The sequence below is a fragment of the Ranitomeya variabilis genome, chromosome 4 (genome assembly GCF_051348905.1).
Source record: "Ranitomeya variabilis isolate aRanVar5 chromosome 4, aRanVar5.hap1, whole genome shotgun sequence".
Taxonomy (NCBI): Eukaryota; Metazoa; Chordata; class Amphibia; order Anura; family Dendrobatidae; genus Ranitomeya; species Ranitomeya variabilis.
Genome location: NC_135235.1, coordinates 93,055,195 through 93,078,954, shown reverse-complemented (window position 1 = coordinate 93,078,954; position 23,760 = coordinate 93,055,195). Strand labels below are relative to the sequence as shown.

At 46.5% G+C, this 23,760-nt stretch overlaps 1 protein-coding gene across 6 annotated transcripts in view; it reads right to left on the bottom strand.

Moving 5' to 3' along the window:
* The window catches only part of STAMBPL1 (STAM binding protein like 1), a 129,273-nt gene that overhangs the window by 69,166 nt on the left and 36,347 nt on the right, over window positions 1–23,760 (bottom strand). The window contains exon 1 of one of the 6 annotated variants that reach the window (XM_077258919.1): window positions 8,492–8,512. The exons of the other annotated variants lie outside the window; for them this stretch is intronic. The gene's annotated coding sequence lies outside the window, so the exon portion shown is untranslated. Of the gene's footprint in view, window positions 1–8,491; window positions 8,513–23,760 lie in introns of those variants that run through there. 6 annotated transcript variants of the gene reach the window in all.

Below are 23,760 nucleotides of genomic sequence, written 5' to 3'. Positions count from 1 at the left end.
CTCCCTCATTTCTGTCTATCGGCCTAACCGACCTCTGCGCTCTGCAAATGACTTTCGACTAACCTCTGCACTAATCCGTACCTCCCACTCCCGACTCCAAGACTTCTCCCGTGCTGCGCCAATCCTCTGGAATGCTCTACCCCAAGACATTAGGACCATCCACAACTTGCATAGCTTTAGGCGCTCGCTCAAAACACATTTGTTCAGAGCGGCCTATCACGTTCCCTAATCAAACTCATTTTATGTTTTTGTGCGTGTGTAACCCATTCACTACTTCCATCTACCCCCACCCCCGGAAGATGGCTGGACCATCACTGTAAATACACCATTGTAAATACACACCTGTACTTTGTATCTCCCCACCTCATTGTAGATTGTAAGCTCTCACGAGCAGGGTCGTCTTATTTTGTCTTATTTTTGCTTTATTGTTATTGTATTTATTGTATTGTTAACGTTGTTACCTATGACTGTTGTGTTTGAAACTGTTAAACTGTAAAGCGCTGCGGAATATGTTGGCGCTATATAAATAAAGATTATTATTATTATTATTATTATATTACGGATATATCATTGTCATGTTTGGTGTATTGGATGGTGAATGTAAGCTTGGAATTATGGTGGTAGTATTCTTCGACTTAGATTTCTGTGGGAAAATGTGACATAAATCAGTAATTATGTCTTTGCACCATGTTTCTGTTAATATAATAAGCCATCCTCCTCTCACTTGTCCAGGAGACGGGGTGGGGGGTTTAGAGGAGACCCTTTATAATGTATTTTCCAGAAAAATCTAGTTGTCATATTCAGGAGAGACAACATCAATTGTAGCTCTATTCCAATTTCTACGGTGATCTCACCAATTTTATCTGTAAGAGCTTTCTTTATTTATCTATTCTTTTTTATATACTACTTTTACTTGTGTGTAGGTCTTATTTCATTTTTTTGTCATTTTTGTAGACACTGTACCTTATTACATTTTAGATTTAATATATATAAAATAAGTTTGTTTCTTGCTGGTCTAAACGTACCCACAACCTCGAAGAAGGAAAGTATGGCCTGGTTGTGTTACTCAATGTACAGTATGCCAGAGTGCAGGAATAGTACCAGTCAGGTGCTTAGGAAGTGAAGTGTGGGTGGTGTGTGCAGGTGTATTATTCAGTATTCACCGTCCTGCTGGACTTTCAAAACAGCAGGTGGTGGCAGCGAAAAAGTGTGGTGTGGGTGTGCTGTGCACTTAGCTCAGTTTCATCCTATTGGAATAGGTGAGTGGGTGAGTTTATGTGAAAAGCGAAGCCCCACTTTACTTTTGCACACAAAACACGTGTGCAGCCAGTGAGAAGTGTTTGAGACAGCGTGACAACTTTACTAGCTTGGTTTCTTAAAGGGAACCTGTCACCCCCCCCCCCCCCCCCCCAGGGCCTATTAAAGTAAAAGAGCCACCTTCAGCAGCACTAAAGGTACCGTCACACTCAGCAACGCTGCAGCGATATAGACAACGAGCCGACCTAAACTAGATCGCTGGAGCGTCGCTGTTTAGCTCGCTGTAGAGACGTCAAACACAGCAACTCCAGAACGATGCAGGAGCGATCCAGTGACGTAACGGCGACTCACTTCTCGTTCTCGCTGGTTGTTAGCTCCATTACATCCATTGTTAGCGTTGTTGCTTTTGATGTCAAACATGACGATACACGCCGACCTGGCGACGAAATAAAGTTCTGGACTTCTAGCTCCGACCAGCGATGGCACAGCGGGATCCAGATTGCTGCTGCATGTCAAACACAACGAGATCGCTATCCAGGACGCTGCAACATCACGGATTGTTGTCGTTCTCTTTGCAAAGTTGCTGAGTGTGACGGTACCTTAAGGCTGCATTCTGTGAAGGTGGCTCTTATGTTTATTATCCTTAGGAACGCTGAGATAATGAGTTTTACAAATTTCCCGCCATACCTCTATTGAGTCAGGAAGGTATGTTTTCTCCCCCTAATTCAACCACCTCGCAGCCGTCCATCATCCAGCTCTGGCCTCCGGGCGCCGCCTCCTCTCTTTCTCGTGACGTCACCGGCACCTGCGCTCTACAATGAGTTCTCGGGTATGCGCCGTGCGTGCTACCCATGAACATGCATCAGGTTATGTAAGGATATTATGTCTGCGTGTAGTGGAGGCCCCAGATCCCACCCGCAGTGTGTTATGATGTATTAAGCATTGTCACCATGGCCATCTCATAAGATGAGAAGGGTGCAGTGGTTTCCTACAAAATAAACTAAGTTTATTTACCACTAACATTAATATGGTGTTTACTGATCTAGAAAACCACTATTTCTGGAAAGAGAATGATTTGGAATTGCAAAATAGCTGTAAAGACAATTCTCTACGCTTCACCCACGGTGAGTGTTCACATTGGTTAACCAATACATAATTACATGCGTGCCTCTTGAAAACAACTTATTCTATAGTAATAGGCCCAGTTTGTGCAAAAAATAAAAATATAATACATGAGTCCACCAAATAGAAAGTCAATGTAACTAGGCAGCTTCTTGGTAGCAAAGTCAAAGGATATTTACGGTATATTGACCCAGTTCTGCAACTCATAGGGGTCAATTTAATAAAACTGCTCTACTAAAGGATATGATGGAGCCAGAAGCCTCATTTTTAATATTCTCAATATACAGCACAATTCGATGTCTGTAAACAAATTACAAGGCACTTTGTACAAATACAGAAAGCAAACACAAAAAAAAGGTGCTCATAAAACATAAGAGCAGGCGAGCTTCCTGATAATGCTGGAGACGCAGAGGGGTGTTCATGGCTATACTCCAGCAGGACGTAACATTTCATTACCACAAATGAATGAGTCATATGCATTAGTCATCTCTTGCTCCTTAACCATCTAATTATCGCTTGCTCCTTGCTCTAGGAATACACACATAGGATTTGCTAAATACAGTACTTATCGTCTAAACATGGGGGGGGTCATGTTAGAAAAGAACCAGTTTTAGAAACAAAAAAAAATGATGTGCAGAAAATGCTTCACGATATATATGAAGAATATGTTGCATGAGTATTTCTGAGTTTTATGGGTCATCAAATCTTACCCCTTTAGATCCTACTTGCCTACTCGTCGAATATTTCAGAAAAAAGACAGGCAAAAACAGGCAATCTTTTGGGTGGTGTATCCTGAGGCTGCATTTGCCTTCTGGTGCATATATCTTTATTCACCTAGTGAGGTCAGAAGAGTGTCTGCAGCCTACAATGTGATCACATCCATTAAAATATGTATACTCTGCAGTACATATTTTAATAATATAGTCGACCTATAGTCATCAGAGACATTCATCGGAGGTTCACATCCCAGTGTCTTCCTCTGATTTAATGAATAAGCCTTCACTTCTGAATCTATGACCAAGAAGAACTTTGCTCACCCTAGGCATCAGTTGTGTGCAGCAACGCCTAGGAATGAAAAGCAATGTATGCCATGTGCCAGAGTAGGTGTAAGTAACTGCAGGTCTCTGGTTCCTACTTAATCTGAGGTTTAATGTAATTTGAATTCATTTTTGAGTATGATGATCATTAATGGTGTCTGGGGGCGTATTGAAAAACCTGGGGTCCGCAAAAAAAGTTTAAAATTAGGTTATACCCAAAGCTGATTGACAATTTTCTGCCTTGATTAAAGTGAAATCAGCCCTATATAATAAAGCTCAAAGTCATACAAGAGTAACAGAGGTAAGCTTTACACATAGTAAAGATTAAACCGATAGACATCCATACAGTATAGTATCAAGTTAAGTGAAAATATAAAGAAAAGGTTACATTGCTTTCCACATTCCAAGCACATTGTTAATACCTTGGCTTAAAAGGATCCTCTTACGTTCTCTTAGTAGACCCATAGTGTACGATTTACGTGACAAACCGGGTTTACATCTTCTAACAGGTTATTATAAATATAGAACATGAAAGAACATGAAAGAGGAAGAGAAAGAGTTTTCCTACGACTATGAATGTATCTGCCTCCCAGCATCTGCATCAGCCACCTGTCAGGTTTAAAAATTCATAACCTATACTAACCTGTGACATCACATATCCCGCAGGCTCTGAAGAAAAAGGTTTGTAAAACAGAAATGTAAGAAAATAGCCAAATATATAGCACAAGGGAACCGTACATCTTCCACCATCACGGAGATTGCATCTAAACCATGCAGACTATCCATTCTTCTTACACTGTTGTTCCTCCTTGCTGTTTTGCCCATTTCATCACAACCTTTCCAGGGCCGGTTTTAGACAAAGGGGCCCTGAGCAAAACTTTAAAGTGGGGCCCCAAATGCTCACATATTGCACCATCACACAGAAACATTTAGTTTACATTTACATGCACGGAGTTCGGACCTTTAAATCAGCGTGATTGACAATATTGAAGTCAGTCAGCGCTTGGTTACCGGCCTCTATACACCGGCTGAGGAAGAATGATGGGGACAGAACGATCACTGGTAGATCAATCTGTCTCCATACACTACCAAGCTATCACCAGCACATCTGCGGATTACACAGGGTGATGTGTTACTGAGGACAATGATAGTTGCTCCGGGATAAACAATATGATCACCCGATGAATAAGCAACATTTTGCTCGTTCCTTTGGCAATTACCAAGACGTTCGCACCTATGAACTCTGGTCTACGCTGCCGGTATTTATAAATGAGGATGCCGCATACACATAGTGTTTTACACAAACACTGTGTGTTACACACCCACATAGCACATAGATCTATTTAAAGTCCTGAAACATCTGTACATGTATACTGTGGTGTCCTGATGAAGAAGTCTTGTACTTTGAAACGCGCTGAATAAATCCACGATCTAATGGCTACATATTCTGACCTTGAATCATTCAGCAGCGCAGTTTAAATCCACGTTTTATCCCCTTTTTTTTATTTCATACAAATACATGCATGCACAGAGCACATACATAGAAGTACAAATGTATACCCAGCACATACATACAGATACATGAATACACAGAGCACATACACAGGGACAGACAAGTATTCACTGAGCACATACATACAGATACATGAATACACGGAGCAGATGCATACAGTACAGACACATTAATACAGAGAACATGCATACAGACACAATGTCTAAACACCAATCTCAGCTCTGCTACATCTATAGTTTCATTATACAGTACTGAGTTATAAGGAAGGGTATAGGGAGTCCCCAGACAAAGACAAATCACCAAAACATGCGTCGAGGCTGGGGACATTCTAGCAGGAGAGTTTACTTAATGTTTTATACTGTTGTCACTTAACCAAATCTAGTTCTTACTATACATGTACTTTTATCATTCATGCGATACCTTTCCATGTGATTGCACAAATATACATTATATTATTTACCGGATACCGTCCCCTGATGTCTCTGTCACCACATTATTGCGGTTGTGCCTCCCCTGATCTGTTTGATATCAGTTTGTTTGATATTTTTCTATATTCATGAGGCCTATAAGCATGATTTTCTTCCTTTTGATGTAAGACAGACGCGCACACAGACACAATAGAGGATTTAACACTAGCCTACAGTTGGTTGCAATATACCCCTTGGCCTTTTACCTATTTTGTTACATTACAACCTGTGTTTAAATATTTTTATATTCCGAATTGTGTGTGATGCATCAGCACTAAATAGTGTGAGTTGGTGAAGTGAAATTAGAAAAATATAGGCATAAATTAAAGTTATGGGATCAAATAACTAAAAATTGGCATTTGCATATGTATTCATCCTTGTTGTGATGGAGCACCTACAAATTTCTGGTGAAAGCAATTATCTTCATAAGTCACGCTTAGTGAAAGGAAGTTCACCTGTGTGCAATCTAAGTGTCACATGATCTGTCAATATATACACCTTTTCTGAAAGGCCACAGAGGCTACAACACCATTAAAGGGGTTGTCCACTACCATGACAACCCTTTTTTGATCTAAATGTTTGACCCTGATAAAATAAAAATGCTTATACTCACCTCCCGTGCCGTTACCAATCCAGCGGTGTCGGTACTTGCAATCCCGTGCGGTTGTTCTGGCACGTGAGCCTGGCACCCAATCGGCGCTGACGTCACTGTCCCTGCCTTCAAACCAATTGAACATGAAGAGGAAGTCTGGACTGCGGCTGCTCTCTCACTTCCGCTGAAACAGGGATACCCGCGCTGATTAGGCGCGGATACCACAATTCATAACAACTGCACAAAAGCCACAGGACAGCGAGTGCCAACACCGCTAGAACAGCGGCAAGATGGGAGGTGAATATTAGCTTTTTAACTTTATTGGGTCCAAACATTTAGATCAAGAAGGGGTTCAAGAAGGGGTTCTGCCAATAGTGGACAACCCCTTTAAGCAAGAGGCAAAACTAACCAAAACAACAGCATGAAGACCAAGGAGATCTCCAAACAAGTCAGGGACAGAGTTGTTGAGAACTACATTTTATGGTTGAGATATTAAAAAAAATCCCAATTTCTGATGATCCTCCGAAGCACCAACAAATCCATTATCATCAAATGGAAAGAACATGGTACCACAACAAACCTGCCAAGAGAGGGCTTCCCACCAAAACTCTCAGCCTGGATGAGGAGGGCATTAATCAGAGAAACAGCACAGAGCTCTGGAGGAGCTTCAGAGTTCCCAAGCAGAGACTGTTCATATGACCACAATAAGCCGTACACTCCACAGAGGTGACCTTTATGGAAGACTGGGCAGAAAACAGCCTTTACTTACACACAAAAATTGTAAGGCTCATTTTGAGTTTGCCAAAAGACATGTGGGAGACTCCCCAAGTGTATGGGGGAAGGTGCTGTGGTCAGATGAGACCAAAACTTAACTTTTTGGCCTCCAAGATAAACGCTGTATCTGGTGCCAAAGTAACACAGCTCATCACCCCAAGAACACCATCCCCACAGTGAAACATAGTGGTGGCAACATCATGCTGTAGGGGTTGCTTTCGGCAGCAGGGACAGAGAAAATGGTTCGAATCTAAGGAAAGGTGGATGATGCAAAACACAGGGATATTGAGCAAAACTTGTTTAAGTCTGTCAATGATTACAATATTTGGAGATTATACTAAACTCTGCAGGGTAATCAATACAAAGGAGGATAATTTAATATAATGTAAATGTAATATTACAGAAGCATTTATGTAGGTTGGAGGCTTGGTCTGAGAAATGGCAACTGAAATTTAATGTAGATAAATTAATGTTACTTAGGCAGAGGAAATAAAGTTGTAGGCATGTTCTTTACATTAACTGATGCAAAACTTAAAATTAAAAAAAATAAATTGAAATTCTAGGTTGTGAGGTAGCAAAACAGGAAAAATGCCAAAGGGGATGAATACTTTCACAAGCCACTTTATCTCCTCAGTTCTTCTGACTACTCTAGAGTACAGGACCTGTGGTGACACATGATCGTGATGCCACCATTGTCTTGAAGTAGTCTCCACATTGGAAGCTACACTGTGAACCAGTGTAGCTCCTGGTGTAGATGCTAGCGGCTCTTTGGTTAATTGCCTAGTCTCTCCCTCATAACGCTGGCCTTCCTCTATTGCCTCCGAAATATATGATTGGAAGCTGGTGGTCCAACTAAAGATGGAACATCCTGGCATCATGCACAGTGCCGGATTAAACCCTGTAAATGCCCCATGGTAGTCAAAATCTTGATGCCCCGCAAGAAAAATTATTTACAAATAAATTTTTAAATTACGGTACTATCTACAATTTTAATACATTAAATTAAATTTAATTAAACAGAAAAAAATAGGTTATTATAACCCAGAAAAGGTAATTACGGAAACTAACATGGACCTCAGATATTATGTATGGGAGTAATATACAGTATATACCACACACACAGTATACACTAGTCTGTGTTCCCAAAGCTTCTATTCATCAATGTTCTATTATGATCAAGAGTCAGCAAAAACTCACGGCCGCTTACCTCTTATCCAATCTCCATTCTGGCCAATAACGCAGTTGGCATGGCGCGATTGCATAGATGCCCCTCCTCTACTACTTGTTAATTCTCAAATCTACCCAACAACAGTCGAAACATCATTTCACTGTCTCTTGCTGTAATGTTCTCATGAGAGCTCCGTTGCTCCATCTGACCTCCAATGTCGATATAAAACCAATATTATTTTTCAGGGGACAACACGCGGTGCCTGCTATGCCTAATTGGTAATCTGGTACTGATCATGCACAAGAAACCTCTTGGACATTTCTGTGGCACCTGGTAGACTTGACAACTGATGAGTTATATAGAGTATTTAGTTATTATTTTCGATTTTTTGACAAAATAGGAGCCATCTATTCTGATTGTAGTGATAGATTTACTACCTGTTCTATCATAATTTTTCTGATATAAATTATTATTCTTCATTATTATTATGCTTTTCATATACAGTATAACACCATCATATTCCACAGCGATTTACATAAATCATCATCACGGTACCCAGACCTCCCAACTGTGTCGGATCCAGCGGGGCAGTTCCGATTTTGACAGTCTCCCCCGGTCATGGTCAGGTTCATACTTTTCCAGCACTGCACTGACTGTGATCACCGACTGGTTGCTAAGAGACATCGGGAAACTTCGAATGGTGCACAGAACCTGTCATGAGGTCACAGGAGGGGAGGAGTGAGGGGGTCACATGATCAGGGGCTCCATGTATGCACGACTCTGCTGTGCTGGGTGTCATGGAGCATGGAGTATCATGTGGGGCCATTATACAGTATGGAGCACTGTGTGGCTGGAGCGCCCCCACGTTAAGGGCAATGGGGTACTCGGTACCGGGTCCTTCGCGGTTCTGGGGATATCACGGTGACCTGACCCGGTCCATGGCCCTTTTGAGGGATGTCTAATTAAAGGTGTAGTTTGTACAGTGTTCGTGACGCCACCTGTGGTACTCAGTCAGGGTGACCGACGCTGCTTAGGGGTCCGCTGGGGTGATGGAATGGCAGCCAGATGGTATACCTTCCCACAGGTGAAGTATGTCCCCAGGGCTTCCCAGATGTGTAGGTGGTGATGGTGGACGATGTAAGGCAAAGTGAATAACGAGGACACAAAGGTTGCAGTCTCTTTACCTTTTACTGAAGACTTCAGCATCTGCAGTCCAGAGTACAGATCACAGGGCAGGCAGAGTCCGGCCGGTCTGAAGGCAAATCCAGAGTTCTCTTATCCAGGTGGAAATCAGTAGCCTTCCTACTAGCGCCTGTGTGTTGTAGTACCTCCCTGCTGAGCACCACGGGATAGTCCTCACAACCTTTGTAGATGTTCTAGATGTTATTTTTTCCTCTGTCCCCCAGATGGTATGGATAGGACATACCCATATGACTGATGGCCTGAGGCTTGTTTATATGGACCGTAGAGACACCCCGACCCCCACAATTTGCCACTGTGTCTTCTTAGGTTTTAAGGTCGGGCAGCCAACTTGGAATTGACTGTCCTGCCGGTCTTTGAAGCAATGCGTAGAGTCAATTACTCCCTCGGTATTCCGGCCACCGGCTACGCGCCTCAGAAGGAGGCAGGCTCTTGCAGGACAGAACTCCTTCTGGTGTTGTCTCCTTGTGCTGTGACTTCGTTTCTCCATCCCTGCAACACAATTCCTTTCTTGTCCTTCCTTAGGATGCTGCCGCACGTGGGGCAGGCGCAGCTCCGTGTCTTTCTGTCTCGTGCTAGGCCTCTGTCAGGATCCCACCCCTGACAGGGACCCTCTGTCTGCAGCTCAGATGTTCCTCCTCTCTCCCTGTCTGCCTGACAGGTCTTGCCTGGGCCGAGCCCAGTCAGCTTCTGACTCACTTTCTATCCAGCCCACCAGTTTTAGATAGGTGTTATGACCTGGTGGTTAAGAGGCCACACTGATATGACCTGGTGGCTAAAACGCAACATGGGACGAGCTCTGAGAAGGTGGTATCTCTACTGACCGCAGTCCCTAATCCTAACAACAACACTAGTAATAGCCGTGGGATGTTCCTGACTCTCCCTAGACACCTCTTCACAGCCTAAGAACTAACTACCCCTAAAGAAGGAAATAGAAAGCTATCTTGCCTCAGAGAAAACCCCAAAAGGAAAGACAGCCCCCCACAAATATTGACTGTGAGTGAAGAGGGAAATGACGTACACAGAAATGAAATCAGATTTCAGCAAAGGAGGCCAATACTAACTTGATAGACAGAGAGAAAAGGATACTGTGCGGTCAGTATTAAAAACTACAAAATCCACGCAGAGTTTACAAAAATGAACTCCACACCGACTCACGGTGTGGAGGGGCAAATCTGCTTTCCCAGAGCTTCCAGCTAGCCTGAATATGACATAGTGACAAGCTGGACAAAAAGAGACATATTTGCAAAGCAATAGAGTCCAAGCAAATGGACAAACAAAACTAGCAAAAACTTATCTTTTGCTGACAAGGACAGGCCATATGAGAAATCCAAGGAGAGAACCAAATCCAACCAAGAACATTGACAGCTGGCATGAACTAAAGCCCAGAGCAGGTTTAAATAACAAACCCAGGCAAGGCGATTAGTGAAGGCAGCTGCCACAGCTACCTAAAGGAGCAGCAGTTCCACTCGAAACCACCAGAGGGAGCCCAAGGGCAGAACTCACAAAAATACCATTAGCAACCACAGGAGGGAGCTCCAGAACGGAATTCACAACAGTACCCCCCCCCTTGAGGAGGGGTCACCGAACCCTCACCAGAGCTCCCAGGCCGATCAGGACGAGCCAAATGGAAAGCACGAACCAAATCGGCAGCATGAACATCGGAGGCCACAACCCAAGAATTATCCTCCTGGCCATAACCCTTCCACTTGACCAGATACTGAAGCTTCCGCCTCGAAAAACGAGAATCCAAAATCTTCTCCACCACATATTCCAATTCCCCCTCAACCAACACCGGAGCAGGAGGATCAATGGAGGGAACCATAGGTACCACATATCTCCGCAACAAGGATCTATGGAACACATTATGAATGGAAAAGGAAGCTGGAAGGGCCAAACAAAAAGACACCGGATTGATAATTTCAGAAATCTTATAAGGCCCAATAAAGCGAGGCTTGAACTTAGGGGAAGAAACCTTCATAGGAACATGACGAGAAGACAACCAGACCAAATCCCCAACACGAAGCCGGGGACCAACACACCGACGACGGTTAGCAAAACGTTGAGCCTTTTCCTGAGACAACGTCAAATTGTCCACCACATGAGTCCAAATTTGCTGCAACCTGTCCACCACAGAATCCACACCAGGACAGTCAGAAGGCTCAAGCTGCCCTGAAGAAAAACGAGGATGAAAACCAAAATTACAAAAGAAAGGCGAAACCAAGGTAGCCGAAATAGCCCGATTATTAAGGGCAAACTCGGCCAACGGCAAAAAGGTCACCCAATCATCCTGATCAACAGACACGAAGCATCTCATATAGGTTTCCAAGGTCTGATTGGTTCGCTCCGTTTGGCCATTTGTCTGAGGATGGAATGCTGAAGAAAAAGACAAATCAATGCCCATTCTAGCACAAAAGGACTGCCAAAACCTAGAAACGAACTGGGAACCTCTGTCAGACACAATATTCTCCGGAATACCATGCAAACGAACCACATGCTGAAAAAATATTGGAACCAAATCAGAGGAGGAAGGCAACTTAGGCAACGGTACCAAATGGACCATCTTAGAAAACCGGTCACAAACCACCCAGATGACAGACATCTTCTGAGAAACAGGAAGATCAGAAATAAAATCCATGGAAATATGCGTCCAGGGCCTCTCAGGAATAGGCAAAGGCAAAAGCAACCCACTGGCACGGGAACAGCAAGGCTTAGCCCGAGCACAGGTCCCACAGGACTGCACAAACGAACGCACATCCCGCGACAAGGAAGGCTACCAAAAGGACCTAGCCACCAAATCTCTGGTACCGAAAATCCCAGGGTGACCAGCCAACACCGAACAATGAACCTCAGAAATTACCCTGCTAGTCCATCTATCAGGAACAAACAGTTTCCCCACAGGACAGCGGTCAGGTTTATCATCCTGAAACTCCTGAAGTACCCGCCGCAAATCAGGGGAGATGGCAGAAAGAATCACCCCCTCCTTGAGGATCCCAGCCGGCTCAAGAACTCCCGGAGAATCAGGCAAAAAACTCCTAGAAAGGGCATCAGCCTTCACATTCTTAGATCCCGGAATATACGAGACCACAAAATCAAAACGTGAGAAAAATAGAGACCACCGAGCTTGTCTAGGATTCAACCGCTTAGCAGACTCGAGGTAAATCAGATTCTTATGATCAGTCAAGACCACCACGCGATGCTTGGCTCCTTCAAGCCAATGTCACCACTCCTCAAATGCCCACTTCATAGCCAACAACTCCCGATTGCCGACATCATAATTACGCTCAGCAGGCGAAAACTTTCTGGAGAAGAAAGCACATGGTTTCATCAAAGAGCCATCAGAATTTCTCTGAGACAAAACGGCCCCTGCCCCAATCTCAGAAGCATCAACCTCAACCTGAAAAGGGAGAGAAACATCTGGCTGACGCAGGGCCGCCATCAGGGCCTGACAGCCATTACTGCAGTATGGGGCCCGGTGGTCAGAGGCAAAAAGGGGGGCCCGAACACGCTGGCAGGTCAATCCGCTCGGGCCCCCTTCTCTTTGTTTCTGTTCATCGGGCCCCTGGACATTTTGTTCTGTGTTCTGCTTCTGCTAACCGCCCCATGCATAACAACACTGTGGTGATTTAAAGATACACCTACAGTGTTGTTAATGCATCGGGCGGACGAAAATGGGCGCTGTACCTTTAAGTTAAGACCGGCCGGGTGCATCATGGTCCTGACATCACGCTGCTCCTGCTCGCATTTCCTCATTCATTCTGAGCAGAGCAGCGTGCGATGTGCCAGGTGTCGGCTGATAAGTAGGCTGAGGAGGAGGGGGAGGCAGCGGGCTGTCAGGCAGGCAGAGTAAGTAAGGAGAGTGCACTGCGGCCAGTCTCTCTGAGTCTCATGAGCAGATGAGGCTTCAGGTGGCTGCGCCTGGCAGCATGTGGCTGATGAGGGAAGGCGAGTGGGGGCTGCATCCAACAGAGTTCAGTGGGAGGATAGTGGAGAGTGGGACTGCCAGCCCCCACTAGCCTCCCCCTGGGCCCTGCAGCCCCCACTAGCCGCTGCCTCCCCCTGGACCATGCAACCACCAGTCCCCACTAGCCTCCCCTCTGGGCCCCCCTGCAGCCCCCAGTCCCACTAGCCTCCCCCTGGACCATGCAGCCCCCAGCCCCCACCAGCCTCCCCCCTGGGCCCTGCAGCCCCCACTAGCCACTGCCTCCCCCTGGACCATGCAGCCCCCACCAGTCTCCCCTTGGGGCCCTGCAGCCCCCACCAGCCTCCCCCCTGGGCCCTGCAGCCCCCACCAGCCTCCCCCCTGGGCCCTGCAGCCCCCACCATCCACCCCCCTGGGCCCTGCAGCCCCCACTAGCCGCTGCCTCCCCCTGGACCCCGCAACCCCCCAGTACCCCCCGAGCCTCCACCTGGACCATGCAACCTCCAGTCCCCACTATCCTCCCCTCTGAGCCCTGCAGCCTGCAGCCCCCAGTCCCACTAGTCTCCCCCTGGACCATGCAGCCCCCAGCCCCAACCAGTCTCCCCTCGGGGCCCTGCAGCCCCCACTAGCCACCCCCCTGGGCCCTGCAGCCCCCTCTAGCTGCTGCCTCCCCCTGGACCCTGCAGTCCCCACTAGCCTCCCCCTGGACCATGCAACCTCCAGTCTCCACTAGCCTCCCCTCTGGGCCCTGCAGCCCCCAGTCCCTCTAGCCTCCCCCTGGACCCTGCAGCCCTCTAGCCTCCCCCTGGGCCCTGAAGCCCCCAGTCCCCACTAGTCTCCCCCTGCAGCCCCCAGTCCCCTCTAGCCTCCCCCTGGGCCCTGCAGCCCCCAGTCCCCACTAGCCTCCCCTCTGGGCCCTGCAGCCCCCACTAGCCTCCCCCTGGGCACTGCAGCCCCCAGTCCCACTAGCCTCCCCCTGGGCCCTGCAGCCCCCAGTCCCACTAGCCTCCCGCTGGACTCTGCAGCCCCCAGTAGCCTCCCCCCTGGGCCCTGCAGCCCCAAGTCCCCACTAGCCTCCCCCTGGGCCCTGCAGCCCTCTAGCCTCCCCCTGGGCCTGCAGCCCCAAGTCCCCACTAGCCTCCCCCTGGGCCCTGCAGCCCCCAGTCCCACTCGCCTCCCCCTGGGCCCTGCAGCCCCCAGTCCCACTAGCCTCCCGCTGGACTCTGCAGCCCCCAGTAGCCTCCCCCCTGGGCCCTGCAGCCGCAAGTCCCCACTAGCCTCCCCCTGGGCCCTGCAGCCCTCTAGCCTCCCCCTGGGCCCTGCAGCCCCAAGTCCCCACTAGCCTCCCCCTGGGCCCTGCAGCCCCCAGTCCCCACTAGCCTCCCCCTTTGCCCTGCAGTCCTCTAGCCTTCCCTGGGCCCTGTTGGATGTGGCAGCCAGTCATGGACTGGGGCCACATCCTACAGGGCTCAGGGCGAGGCTAGTGGGAACTGGGGGCCGCGTCCAACAGGGTGAGGGGAGGCTGCTCAGTGGAGTGAGGGGAGGCTAGTAGGGGAAGGGTGCAAAGGGGAGTGTGCAACCAGCAGGTGGAGATTGCTAGGGTGAGTCTGCGTTCTGCAGGGGGAATCTGTTGCGGGGAGTCTGCGTCCCATTGGTGGAGGCTGCTAGGGTGAATCTGCATTCCGCTGGAGGAATCTGCTGCGGGGAGGCCGTGGAGACGGCGAGGACAACCAGGGCTAGTCGACGATGCGTTTCAAGAGGGTGCCAACCTCTGCAAACAGGTAGCAAACAAGAATAGTTGACAATTGTAAAGAGTTGTGGAATTAACGGTGCTATAAAAGTAAGTAAAATAAATAATAATAATTCTTATTTATATAGCACCAACATACTCCACAGCACTTTACATCATAGAGGGGACTTGTACAGACAATAGACATTACAGCATAACAATAAACACAAATCAAAACAGATACCAATAGGAATGAGGGCCCTGCTGCTTACAAGGTACAATCTATAGGAAAAGGGGAGACGCGAGAGGTGGATGGTAACAATTGCTTTAGTTATTTGGACCAGCCATAGTGTAAGGCTCGGGTGTTCATGTAAAGCTGCATGAACAGTTATCAGCCTAAGTATGTAGCAGTACAGACACAGAGGGCTATTAACTGCATAAAGTGTATGAGAACACGATGCGAGGAGCCTGATTATGGTTTACATTTTTTGAATGGGCAACACAGGGATCGTTAGGTTAATGCATTGAGGCGGTAGGCCAATCTGAACAAATGCGTTTTTAGGGCACGCTTAAAACTGGGGGGATTGTAGATTAATCGTTTTAACCTGGGTAGTAAATAAATGGGGTGATCTCCCCTTTACTGTTGACTACTTTTTATTTTTTATACGATCACTTTGAGTTAAAGGGAACCTGTCACCCCCAAAATGGCTGGTGAGGTAAGCTCACCTGCATCAGGGGCTTATCTACAGCATTCTGTAATGCTGTAGATAAGCCCCCAATGTTACCTGAAAGAGGAGAAAAAGACGTTATATTATACTCACCCAGGGGCGGTCCCGGTGCTGGTCCGGTCGGATGGGTGTCTCCGGTCCGCTCCGGTGCCTCCCATCTTCATTCCATGACGTCCTCTTCGGGTCTTTACGCCGCGGCTCCGGCGCAGGCGTACTTTGTCTGCCCTGTTCAAGGCAGAGCAAAGTACTGCAGTGCGCAGGCGCCAGAAAGGTCAGAGAGGCCCAGCGCCTGCTCACTGCAGTACTTTGCTCTGCCCTCAACAGGGCAGACAAAGTACGCCTGCGCCAGAGCGCGGCGTAAAGACCCGAAGAGGACGTCATGGAATGAAGATGGGAGGCGCCGGAGCGGACCGGAGACACCCATCCGACCGGACCAGCACCGGGACCGCCCCTGGGTGAGTATAATATAACCTCTTTTTCTCCTCTTTCAGGTAACATCGGGGGCTTATCTACAGCATTACAGAATGCTGTAGATAAGCCCCTGATGCCGGTGAGCTTACCTCGCCAGCCATTTTGGGGGTGACAGGTTTCCTTTAAGTTTTGAGGTGTATTTATGTTCTACACTTTATAGATTTTTAATAAATACCAATAAAGATATTTTTTAGTTTTGCATAATAGGTGATTATATATGCAATAATATACTGTTTCCATTTATTTGGTGGGCAGGCTGAGGCGGCAGCGGTGGGCAGACTGAGGTGACCATTAGATTCTTCTTGACTGGGTGGTGCGCGCTGTGGCAACATCAGCTGTGTGAGTAAATAACAAGTCCATGTATTTTTGTCCACCATTTCAGTACGTGTTTGTATGATACAATCATTTCTTCCCCCTCCCCCTTCCACTCCCCAACAGCAATGTATATATGGTTACTGGATGATCCTGACCTGCTGCAAAACCTAATGCCCAGAACATCAGGCAGCAGCTCAGGATCATCCAGTAACTTATAAGTTTTGGTTGGGGTTGGGAAGTGGGGTGGAGAATTATTGATGCAAGTGAGTATATATGATTGGGAAGCATCTTTATTATTATGGCAGCGTAATGTTTGAAAGGGGGAAATCGGTCTGCGCTCACACAGCAGTGCATGGATCGGGCGCCGATCTTCTAACCAGCATCCTCATGCATGCTATGAGGCTGCTGAGTTCATGTCAGGAGACCCGCGGCCCATCCCAAGTGCAGAATGATATTCACCAATGGTTCCACTAGTCAGATTCCTCTAGTTAGATCAAGAGTCTACCTTGTCGTGGTGGCAGCTTAAAAAATCTTTTGGTCAAAACAAAAGCTGATGGCTATGTATGTGATATGGTGTTAATGTGTGATTGGTGAAGACGTGGTGCAGAAGTGGAGTTTTTCCAAGAGTGGGCGGTGGGACTGTGGAAGGTTCGATGGGTGGAGGCGGAGCTAGGGTGAAGGTGGAACTGGGGGTGGAGCCTGGGCGGAGTTTTGAGGGGGGGCCCCGAAATTTTGACAGTATGGGGCCCTGAAATCCCTAGTGGCAGCCCTGGGCTGACGCAACACAGGGGCAGAAGTAAAACGACGTTTAAGCTCCTGAAAGGCCTCAACAGCCGCAGAGGACCAATTCATCACATCAGCGCCCTTCCTCGTCAAATCGGTCAGAGGCTTCACCACACTAGAAAAATTAGCAATAAAGCGGCGATAAAAATTGGCAAAGCCCAAAAATTTCTGAAGGCTCTTTACAGATGTAGGTTGAGTCCAATCGTGAATGGCCTGGACTTTAACAGGGTCCATTTCAATAGCCGAGGGAGAAAAAATGAAACCCAAAAAAGAAACCTTCTGAACTCCAAAGAGGCACTTAGACCCCTTCACAAACAACGCATTAGCACGAAGGACCTGAAATACCATCCTGACCTGTTCCACATGAGACTCCCAATCATCAGAAAAAAACAAAATATCATCCAAATACACAATCATGAATTTATCCAGTTAATTCCGGAAGATATCATGCATAAAGGACTGAAATACCGATGGAGCATTAGAGAGCCCGAATGGCATCACAAGATATTCAAAATGGCCTTTGGGCGTATTAGATGCTGTTTTCCATTCATCACCTTGTTTAATACGCACGAGATTATACGCCCCTAGAAGGTCGATTTTAGTAAACCAACTGGCACCCTTAATCCGAGCAAACAAATCAGAAAGTAAAGGTAAAGGGTACTGGAATTTGACAGTGATCCTATTGAGAAGGCGATAATCTATACAGGGTCTCAAGGAGCCATCCTTCTTGGCAACAAAGAAAAATCCCGCTCCCAATGGTGACGAAGACGGGCGAATATGCCCCTTCTCCAAGGACTCCTTTACATAACTCCGCATAGCGACATGCTCTGGCACAGACAGATTGAAAAGTCAGCCCTTAGGGAACTTACAGCCAGGAATCAAATTAATGGCACAATCGCAGTCCCTATGAGGAGGCAGGGAACTGGACTTGGGCTCATCAAATATATCCTGGAAATCCGACAAAAACTCAGGAACTTCAGAAGAAGGGGACGAGGAAATGGACATCAAAGGAATATCACTATGTATCCCCTGACAACCCCAACCAGTTACAGACATAGATCTCCAATCCAGCACTGGATTATGTACCTGTAACCATGGAAAACCCAGCACAACATCATCATGCAAATTATGCAACACCAAAAAGCGAATATTTTCCTGATGTGCTGGAGCCATGTACATGGTTAACTGTGTCCAGTACTGAGGTTTATTCTTGGCCAATGGCGTAGCATCAATCCCCCTTAAGGGAATAGGACTCTGCAAAGGCTCCAAGGAAAAACCACAGCGCTTGGCAAATTCCAGGTCCATTAAGTTCAGGGCAGCGCCAGAATCCACAAATGCCATAACAGAAAAGGACGACAATGAGCAAATCAGGGTAACAGACAAGATAAATTTAGGCTGTACAATACTAATGGTAACAGACCTAGGGACCCTCTTAGTACGCTTAGGGCAATCAGAAATAGCATGAGCAGAATCACCACAGTAAAAACACAGGCCATTCTGACATCTGAATTTCTGCCTTTCTGCTCTAGTCAAAATCCTATCACATTGCATAGGCTCAGGACTCTGCTCAGAGGACACTGCCATATGGTGCACCACCTTGCGCTCGCGCAAGCGCCGATCAATCTGAATGGCCAAAGACATTGACTCATTCAGACCAGCAGGCGTAGGAAACCCCACCATAACATCTTTAAGGGCTTCAGAAAGACCCTTTCTGAAAATCGCTGCCAGGGCATACTCATTCCATTTTGTGAGCACAGACCACTTTCTAAATTTCTGGCAGTATACTTCTGCTGCTTCCTGACCCTGACACAGAGCCAGCAAAGTTTTTTCTGCCTGATCCACAGAATTAGGCTCGTCATACAGCAATCCGAGCGCTTGAAAAAATGCGTCAATATTGAGCAATGCAGGATTTCCTGGCTCAAGGGAGAATGCCCAGTCCTGCGGGTCACCACGCAGCAAAGAAATAACAATCTTCACCTGCTGAATGGGGTCACCAGAGGAACGGGGTCTCAGAGCAAAAAACAATCTGCAATTATTTTTAAAGTTCAAAAATTTAGATCTATCCCCAGAAAACAAATCAGGAATAGGAATTCTAGGCTCTAATACCGGAGTCTGGACAACATAATCTTGGATACTCTGTACCCTTGCAGCGAGTTGATCCACGCGCAAGGACAGACCCTGAACCTCCATATCAGCACCAAAATCCTGAACCACCCAGAGATTAAGGGAAAAAAAAAGACAAAACAAGCTGCAAAGGAAAAAAAAATGGCTCAGAACTTTCTTTTCCCTCTTTTGAGATGCATTTAACACATTTGTGGCCAGCTGTACTGTTATGACCTGGTGGTTAAGAGGCCACACTGATATGACCTGGTGGCTAAAACGCAACATGGGACGAGCTCTGAGAAGGTGGTATCTCTACTGACCGCAGTCCCTAATCCTAACAACAACACTAGTAATAGCCGTGGGATGTTCATGACTCTCCCTAGACACCTCTTCACAGCCTAAGAACTAACTACCCCTAAAGAAGGAAATAGAAAGCTATCTTGCCTCAGAGAAAACCCCAAAAGGAAAGACAGCCCCCCACAAATATTGACTGTGAGTGAAGAGGGAAATGACGTACACAGAAATGAAATCAGATTTCAGCAAAGGAGGCCAATACTAACTTGATAGACAGAGAGAAAAGGATACTGTGCGGTCAGTATTAAAAACTACAAAATCCATGCAGAGTTTACAAAAATGAACTCCACACCGACTCATGGTGTGGAGGGGCAAATCTGCTTTCCCAGAGCTTCCAGCTAGCCTGAATATGACATAGTGACAAGCTGGACAAAAAGAGACATATTTGCAAAGCAATAGAGTCCAAGCAAATGGACAAACAAAACTAGCAAAAACTTATCTTTTGCTGACAAGGACAGGCCATATGAGAAATCCAAGGAGAGAACCAAATCCAACCAAAGAACATTGACAGCTGGCATGAACTAAAGCCCAGAACAGGTTTAAATAACAAACCCAGGCAAGGCGATTAGTGAAGGCAGCTGCCACAGCTACCTAAAGGAGCAGCAGTTCCACTCGAAACCACCAGAGGGAGCCCAAGGGCAGAACTCACAAAAATACCATTAGCAACCACAGGAGGGAGCTCCAGAATGGAATTCACAACAGATAGGCTCCCCCTGGTGGACTGGAGTGTGAAGTGTGGTGTCTGTTTTGTGATACCTGGAAAGATGAACTCCTTTAGTACCATCAGACATAATATCACTCCCCCTGGTGGAAGAGTGACATTACTGCAACAACCAGGACTCTGGGGTGCTTCATGGCCATTATACAGTATGGAGCATCATGTGTGGCCATTATACAGTATTGAGCATCATGTGGGTCCATTATCCAGTATGGAGCATCATGTGTGGCCATTATACAGTATGGAGCATCATGTGTGGCCATTATACAGTATGGAGCATCATGTGTGGCCATTATACAGTATGGAGCATCATGTGGGGCCATTATACTGTATGGAGCATTATGTGGGGCCATTATCCAGTATGGAGCATCAAGTGGGGCCATTATACAGTATGGAGCATCATGTGGGGCCATTATACAGTATGGAGCATCATGTGTGGCTATTAAACAGTATGGAGCATCATGTGTGACCATTATAGAGTATGGAGCATTATGTGGGGCCATTATACAGTATGGAGCATGTGTGGCCATTATGCAGTATGGAGCACTATGTGTTGCCATTATACAGTATGGAGCATCATGTGTGGCCATTATACAGTATGGAGCATCATGTGTGGCCATTATACAGTATGGAGCATGTGTGGCTATTATACAGTATGGAGCATCATGTGTGGCTATTATACAGTATGGAGCATCATGTGGGGCCATTATACAGTATGGAGCACTGTGTGGCCATTATACAGTATAGAGCATCATGTGTGGCCATTATACAGTAAGGAGCATCATGTGTGGCCATTATAAAGTATGGATCATCATGTGTGGCTATTATACACTATGGAGCATGTGTGGCCATTATACAGTATGGAGCATGTTTGACCATTATACAGTATGGAGCATCATGTGGGGCTCATTATACAGTATGGAGCATTATGTGTGGCATTATACAGAATGGAGCACTGTGTGGCCATATTTTTTTGTTTATGAAACAGTGTGATCAGCAGTGCTAAATGGGTGTGGCTGGGGAGTGGATATGGGTGTGACTAGTTGTGAAATGGATGTGGTCAGAGTTGTGGCCTAAAATTTGACACGGTGCACGCAGCACGCCGCAAACTTTGTCCCTTTTTGCCTTCTATAAAAGTTGGGAGGTATGCTGTACCCATTGGGGCTCACAATCTAGATTCCTTATCAGTATGTCTTTGGATTGTGGGAGGAAACGGGAGAACCCGGCGGAAACTCACACAAGCCCAGGAAGAACATACAACCTCCTTGTAGATGTTAGTGGGACTTGAACCCAGGACCCCAGGGCTGCAAGGCTACAGTGCTAACCACTGAGCCACTGATAATGAAAGTGCAGTATATTAGGGAATTTCTGGGTATGCAATCCCTAATACTTTACTTAGTATTTAGGATCATTACCTATTTTATGCTCTACCTGTAGAATGGTTACGTCATGGGACGATAAGCACAGGTTTTGCAGCATGTACACCATAAAGAATTATTTCACAAATCTCCTTTTCCTTAAGCTGTGCTTGCATACTAGGAAATTATTGCCTATCAAGCAATTTCCCAATATAAACTTCTCATCTGAGCAGCTTGCAGACCTTGGAGCAATAAAAAGCTTCTTGGATAAATCTTTAGATTTTACCTGTTCATCTTCTGTGATAACAGGCACTGTCACCACTAAGCAAATACAAATGCCAGATGTAAGCCAAAGTCAACAGACAACGTTTGTAATGGATGCAACAATGAAGCGTGACCGTTACACAATTTAAGGAATACATGAGGAAATACATAGAGCTCAATGTCAGGCTTTATTATTATTATTCCTAGTGATTGTGATTGCCAATCACTACATCACAAAATGCTCTAATATTTATCGAGTCCACAGCTATCTTATACTGCCGGGGGGGGGGGAACTACAGTATATTAAGTACAGGACTTGCAATCACACCCGGAGCCTGGAGGGGGCAGCGGGAGGGGGGGGGGGGGAGCAAAAGGTCCCTTTACCCATATGAAAAGAACATTGTTGGAAATTTTGCATTGGGGTCCATGACTTTCAAGCGTTGCCGCTGTATACTACTATACGTACCACAGCGTCTTCAAAGGTCACTGCAAAGATGACCTGCTATCTTTCATGGCATTTAGGGCTACCATGGTGGTGAACATACTATCAGGCTGTGCAGCCCAAAAAGTAGCACAGCAGTGGGCATGAGCTTTCTATAAATCTCATCCATTGAGCTAGAAGACACTGTGGTTTTGACTCAGCAAAAATATGCAGTCAAAAACTCACCAAATCTCATCGTGGGCACACATCCTTAACCCCTTCACCACCTTGTACATATATGTACGTTCAAGGTCATGTCCCTGCCTTTGATGCGGGCTCGCATCTTTCGCAGTACATAACAGCTGATCTGATCACCTGTTATGTGCCTCTAACAGTCGCAGGTGGATCCGAGATTCACCCGCAATCTTTAATCAGGTAAATGTTTCGGTCAATCACTGACAGCGACATTTAAGATGCGCCGGCGGGAAGTTCGTTAAAAGTCTCACCCATCGGCGCCCCGTCACATGGTCGCCAATGGGTTGTCATGACAGTCTGCAGAAGACCACATGCCTGTCATTGTTAATATTCTATGAACACTTTCATAAGAGATTGTGATGCCCTGCTCTGTGTAGAACAAGCAATCCAATGATCACAGTTTCAAGTCTCCTAAGGGGACTACTGAGGTCAGTAAAAAGTTAAACGTGTAAAAAAAAAAATTATAAAAATTACACAAACTTCAAATTACCCTTTTGCCCCATTCAAAATAAAACAACTAAAAAAAAATACATGCATTTGGTATCACTGCGTTCTGACATGTACAAACTATCAAAATTACCGTAAATCTGATCAGACTATTGCAGCGCCCCAGAGTCCTGGTCGTTGCAGTAACGTCGCTCTGCCGCTAAGGGGAGTGATGGTATGTCTGATTGCACTAATAAAGGAGTTCACCTGACCAGGTATCACAGTCACACACTACACTTCACACTCCGGCCACCAGGGGGAGCAAAGGGTTCTATGTATTAGGCCACTCCTCACTCTCTGGTAAAACTGGGGGTTGGATAGGAAGTTAGGGAGAAGCTGACTGGGTTTTGCCCAGGTAACATCTAGTGAGAGAAGAGGTTACTTGGGAAGATTCAGGGGGGTCCCTGTCAGGGGTGGGATCCTGACAGTGGCCAAGCAAAAGGACAGATCGTTACGGAGCCGTGCCTGCACCTCATTGCGGCGGCATCTTAAGAAAGGACACGAAGCGAAGTATATTGTGGAGAAGTGAGAAACGAGATCACAGCACAAAGGCGATAGAACCAGGAGGAGTCGTGCTCCAAGATCAGCAACATCCTTCTGAGGCGCGTAGCCGGCGGCCGGAACGCCGAGGAAGTAATAGACTCTACGCATGACTTTGAACTACGGCAGGGCAGTTAACTTTAGGTTGGCTGTCTCACCTTTTACACCTAATGAAGACAACGG